Raw genomic sequence first — 6,922 nt, 5'->3', positions numbered from 1 at the left:
TCCATTTTTTGTTATGTGGTGAGGTATTGGGTGGAGGTGAAGAAGAGGTTGTTTTGGAGGAGTTAATTGAAGAAGTCTCTGCTGTGGAAGAGTAGCTGATGAGTTGCTGGTGGTTGTGTTCTGGTGGAGGTTCAGTAATAGAAGAGGCTGTGTTCTTGTGCTGATCAGTGGTGGAAGAGTTAGTTAGGATTTGAATGGCAGTTGGTGAAGGGGTGTTATCCAATCAATTTATGACACGGTGGATTAAGTTGTACACGTGGCTGTTTTCTATAAAGGGTTGGGATTGGTTCACTGTAGATAGGGTTAATAATATGGACCATAGGACGAACTTTAAGTTTGGGCCCCATTTGTTAGTTCTACTCTGAACCATCCAATGTTCCTATATAATGGTCTGTAGTAGCGCCAGAGGGATGTTATGTGCACGTAAGTGAACTAATAAGAGTTCTTTCTTGGTTCTCTTTGTCCATGAGCAGTGAAAGGCTTTATTTGGTTCAAAGGGAAAGAGGGGAGGGGAGGGGAGGAGTGAAGGGGAGTAAGGAGGAGAGGAGAATGGAGAGTTTGAAAAATTTTTATGTTTGGTTCATTGGAGGAGTGTGGATGGGTAATTTATCTATTTTGTTTGGTTAGAAGGAGTTAGGAGGGGTGAGTAGGAATTATTTGTTAATATTTTTAGTTATTATTATGGAACTCACAATTATTTCATATAACTTATTAACTATTTAAATTTATATATTTCATTAAAACATATTTATTTAATAAAATCTTAAATTATTTTAATAAAATCATTATATAATATATTTACAAAATTAAAATTCAAACTTCTAATTTTTCAAATTTCTAATATTCATAAAAACTAATTATTTATCTTTAAAATAACCCCGATATTGTAACCCACATGTTATATTTTAGACGGGCCGGAGATCCGGGGGGGGGATTTTTCCCCACGGGGAATTTTAACCGGGGAATCCCTCGCCCCGCCCTAATCGACATTCCTAAGGGGTAAGGAGAGGTCTGATGTGTATTTTACGAATTTGCCTTTTTATATAAAATTGATCATAATATTTTTTTTATACATATCTGGGATTATTTTGTACCAATTTTTATAATATTAATTTTAACATTAGTAATAATATTATTTGTATAATATTAATAATATTATATAAATAATAATAATATTATTAAACTAATACTATAATCACTCTATTATTATTATATAAATAATAATAATAATAATAATAATAATATTATTATTATTAAATTGACACATTAAAAAAAAAGAGAAAACAAAAATAATATGAGATATGAAATTAGGTTTTAAAAAGATATTATGGTAATTTCTCAAATTGATAAAGGGTATTTTGGTCTTTTCATATGTATTTAAAGTTTAAAATATTTGTTGAATAATTCCACCCCTCCAAAAGACCCGATTTGGAAAGGTGGGATGTGAGGGGTTTGGAGGGGTGAAGCACCCCTCCAAACTCCTCCTTCTCCTTACTCCCTCAACCAAAACAACCATCACTCCTCCTCACCCATTGCTACCCCTCCAAAATCCTCCAACCAAACAAGGGGTAATGGTCTGTAGTAGCTACTACTCTTTTTCTTCATGCCCCACCTCGCTTCATTATTTATTTATTTCTTTTACACTATATAATTATGAATGTAAAGATACAAACAACCAATTAAAATTGAAAAAAAATAATAATTTTTTTTTGTTAATCTCCTATAAAATATAATATTTATCTATAAGTTAAAATTGTAACCTATGATTTTTTTTTAGTATTGAATTTTTTAAGCTAAAACATTAAAATATAAAATTATAATCAAAACATACAATAATTTGAGTGGATATTTTAATTTACAAATTAAAAAACCTAAAATTATATATATATATATATATATATATATATATATATATATAGGGCATATAAATATAAATAAATGCTTTCGGGGCGGGACAAACTAAAATCAAAACCGCCTATGCCTGCACCCCTCACAAAAATCAAAATATCTTTAAAGTGAGACTATTTTCATCATTCCACATGTCCTTCTAGTAGATTTTATCATAAATGTATAAAAAAAAGGTAAAAAAATAAAAAGGAAAAAAACTCAAGGCTACAAAATAATATGGAATAATGAAATGCAATGAATACATGATATATATATATATAGTAAACATGTTTTTGATAAAAATTCGATTTTTCAAATAAATATATTTAATAATTAATTTTAAATAAATCATTAATATATAAAAAAATTTATTACAAGCTAGGAACGTAGAATTTTAAGTTTTAAATATCTATTTTTATCAGTATTAATTAAAATCAAACTTTACTCAATGTAAATAAAAGTTTTCCCAACACAATATTTTTTTAAAAAAATAAGAGTGATGCTATATTTAATGACGTGGATGCTAACTTGTTATCTACATGGGATTTTGTTTTTGAGCTACTATTATTATCATAGCTCTTTTAACACCGAAAAAAAAATGTTTTCCATATACTCCCTCCCATCGTATTTATATTTTCACTTTAACTGATTCATGGCCATCAAAAAGTCGGTTAAATTTAATTGATAGCCGTAAATTTTATCAAAAATATTATCTACTTTTCCAAATTACCTTGGTTTTAAAACCCATCAACGTTCCATTAATTTCTTTCTCTACTCTAATTATACTCATTTTTTCTCAAAGATACTCTCTCCGTTCTTTTTTTACCTATCACATTTTGGAACTCTTTTTTATTCTTTTTTACTTGTCATATTAAAAATTTTGTGCAATATTAATAATTTTTTTTCCAAATTTACCCTTTAATTTAATGTATTTTATAATTTTCAATAAATCACAATCAATTAAGTATTAAATTATATACTCCATTAAATATGGGTAATTTTGAAAAGTAATGAAATTTTTTATAAAATACAGATAACCAACTAATTTGAATCAAACTTTTTCTTAATTGGTGTGAATTAGGTAAATGTGACAAGTAAAAAGGAATGAAGGGAATAATTTTTTTAGTCTTGCAATAAACTATTAGAAAATATAAGATTATGCTCACTCCATTTCAATAAACTAAACTTTTTTTAGGGATTTCAGTAATGTCACATTTGAGCTTTGCTTAAAGTTTAGAACTATCATTAAAATTCCTAAAATTTATAAAAAAAATTATGATAAGACATTTTTACCAGTGTTAGAGTTATTTACTTCTATTAATGCACACATCACTTTAAATGAAAAAAAAAGGTAAAATTGAAAAAAAATTTGATACTTATAAAACTCTTAAAGGTGAAATAATTTGAAAAAAATTTTAAATATGACAATTAATATAGTAAGTACTAAAGATAAAAGGGTAAAATTGATTAAAAAAAATTAAAATTTTATGGGTTTTCTAAATAATATATAAACAAATAATATAAAAATTTCTAGAAGAAGACATATAGGTTGTGTTTCGTAGATGGGAAAGTTGATGGAAAGTAGCAACTTTCCCTAGAAAGTAATACAAGGTAATCACTTTACCATGTTTGGTAGAGTTTCCTTAAAAAATAACATTGCCATGAGAGAATAATCCCATCAAATTGAGGAAAAGTGAATCCCTAAATATATGATTGGAAAGTCACATTCCATGGGAAAGAAAAGTGAAATTACTTTTTTTTTACTAAAATACCCTCAATTTTTTTGAAAATTATTTTCCTACTCAAATAAATATTTAAATAAAAATATTAAAATAAGAAATATTTAAATATTTTATCTTATAAAAATATTTAATATTTTGTTAAAAAATGTTTAAACTAAAAAAATTGATTAAGTTAATAAAGTATTTTATTAAATTTATTTCTTTAATTGATTTTTTAACATCATTTTATATATTTGAAAACATATTATTATTATTTTAATATTAAGAATTGATTAATAAGTTATGGATAAGTAAAATAACACAAGGGCATTTTTGTTATTATACCAACAGATCCCAAGAATATCTTTCAATACCAAATAAAAATATTACTACCCATCAATTATTTTTCTATTAATTAAATTTCATCAAAACATTTTCTATGAAAAGCACTAAACGCCCCCAATAAATTAGACCGGACGGAGCATCAAGGTGGGGATGAGGAATATAAAATATAGGGTTGTTACATACACAAATTGGTGTGAAATTGTGAATGGCCTGATACATGAATCATGTGATTTATGGAATTGTAACACATGTGCACTTATTTCACTATTTAAACTTTTGTATTTTTTTCAGAAAAAAAACAAAGAATAATTTTTATATCTTCTCATAATTGACAGTGATAAGATGTGGGCAAACATTGACCATGCTAGAATAATTGCCAGCGATGTTTGTGCCGTTCTGACCTTTTAGTTTTAATTGTCCCGGCAAAGTACAGAAGATTCCATGATGAGACAAGTACTCTCTTCGTTTATTTTTATCTGTCATGAATAGTCGAATCTCACATACTAATAAATTTAATTATTTCAAAATTATCCCATAATTTATATTTTCACATTTCTCTCTCATTTAATCCCAAAAAAATTGAATAAAGTATTAGGGTAGTTTTGAAAAAAAATAATAAATGCTTCTTGATAATAAAAAATACAGATAAAAAAAAACATGAGTTTATGACAGATAAAAAAGAACGAAGGGAGTACATTTTAGGCCTCTACAAATTTCTCTCTATAAAATAAATTCTCAAATTTTATTTAAATTAAAAGAATTGTTATTCGGGATGAACAAATTTTGGTTTAGTTAATATTAATAAAAATAAAATATGTAGAATTTAAAAATATATTAATATTCATATTTTAAAAATTAATTATTAAATATATTTATTTTTTTAAAAAATAATTTTTTAAAAAATTATATAAAAACTTAGTCCAAATTATTTGGTTGAGAGAATAGTACGCCTTTCCAACCAGGTGTAAGTGTATCTTTTTCATCTTTTCGTATGCTTTGTGGGCAACTCACAAAGCCACGAGGTTTAACTGTAGGACCGAGACAAATCCATCTAGCGTGGGTGAGTTTGGTTAGTCTAGTGATCCTATTTTTAAAATTAATTATTAAAATTAATTATTTTTTTAAAATTAAATTTTTATGAAAATGTATTAAAAAATATTCCAAATTGTTTTGTTGGAAGAATAGTACTTATTACTTCTAACCACAGAAGGTGTAAGAGTATTTTTTTTTTTTTTATTTTTTTATCTTCTCATATTGCAGTTGCATTGCGGCATTGGAGTTAGGGAAGGGTCAAGGGTGAGCTCACCTGCCATAGGGTTTAATCACAAGAATGAGCTAGTGAGCATGTTTAGTTTTGTGGCCCATGTCATGTTGCCTTACAGGTTCAAAGCCAGATCATTAGAAGAAAGCCACATGGCAGTCAACTCAAAGGTGGTGGTAAAAAAGAAAGGTTATGAAAAGGGCTTAGTGTGAGACAATGCAAGGTTGGTTACTGACAATGATATAAATCAGGGAGACATCTCAAGGATTGGTGATCGAATGAAGAAGAGGCCGTTGAGTGGAGCACTCGAGCGAGAATCGTCATCAAAGTATGCATCACCAATGACAGCTGGGGTAGTTAGTGGACACGTGGACGGCCAAAATAAAATACAAGAAAGCAATCCAACGGTGCTAGGGGCATGGGACGGGAAACGAAGGCAGAGGAGAGCAAATACTCGTTTCCGGGATTACTTTTGGGGATAAAAAGGAGCTGGGAGAGCAGAGGGAGGGCGTATCAGAGAAGAAGATTGAAGGCCTTTCTCAGAGGAGATCGGAGAGGAATTCGGCGGAAGTTCTCTGCTGGGCTTTGTTTACCTTACTGTGTGGATTGTTCTTACTTTTAGTGTTGATGTTGATGAATGAATTTCTGTAGAACTGTTAATCAGTCTATTTGTTGTTTGTTGATGTGAAAACCCTAGATCTGAGCATAATCTGCTGAATTGCTTGAATGTATTTCAGAGATTAGGATCTATGAATTTCTGAGTAATATAGAGAAAAACTCTGGTGATAAAGCTATGAATTAGAGCTTAATTCTCTGCGAATTTCTTGAATTTACTTGGAGTGTTGAATTTGGAGCTAGATTTCTTTGGTTTAAGTAAGGATCATTACAGCCCACTCTTGGTTTGAGCTTACTTGGTCTAACTTGCCTAATTTAGGCTTGAGGTAAGACATGATCTAATAAATAATTGTATGTATAAATTAATTTAAATTAATAAAAATATATAAAATAATTATATGGGCAGTAAAAATCATTAATTATTTTAAATAAATAAATAAATAAATAAATAAATAAAAAAATAAATAAATAAAATAAAATAAAATAAAATGACTACTACATTTAAATTTTGAAAAATAATTTAAATTGTATTTATTTTATTTTTATTTTTTAAAATTTTAATATAGTTGCCTGAGTGGATTACTAGATTCCAATTAAACAATAACATCATGTTTGTTGGAGATTGGAGATAAGTGCTATTCCCTTGATTAAACAAATTGAGACGACTATATATATATATATAAAAACTGGTTTTTTTAAAAAATTATTAATGTTAATAAATATTTATTATTTATTTACATATCATGTTTTGATGGGATAAGTCCTATTCCCCTAACAAAACAAACAAGTTGGGACAAGTTAAAAAATATGCTTTTATAAAGATTTTAATTTTTAAATAAATATATTTAATAGTTAATTTTTAATATTTATTAATATTAATAAATATGTTAATTAATTTTGTAATTTAAAATATTTATTTTTGATTAATACTAATTAAGTCAAACAACCGAAAACAAGTTTTCCCTCAAACTGGATATTCTCTTGGCGCCATGTGTTTATTCCTTAACTAAATTGCTCCTAAAAGTTACTTTAAAATTTTTTTTATAAATGTTAATTATTAAAATAAATAAAATTTTATAAGTTAAAAAAAAAT

The sequence above is a fragment of the Dioscorea cayenensis genome, chromosome 14 (assembly GCF_009730915.1).
Source record: "Dioscorea cayenensis subsp. rotundata cultivar TDr96_F1 chromosome 14, TDr96_F1_v2_PseudoChromosome.rev07_lg8_w22 25.fasta, whole genome shotgun sequence".
Classification (NCBI taxonomy): Eukaryota; Viridiplantae; Streptophyta; class Magnoliopsida; order Dioscoreales; family Dioscoreaceae; genus Dioscorea; species Dioscorea cayenensis.
This window is presented reverse-complemented; position numbering follows the sequence as displayed.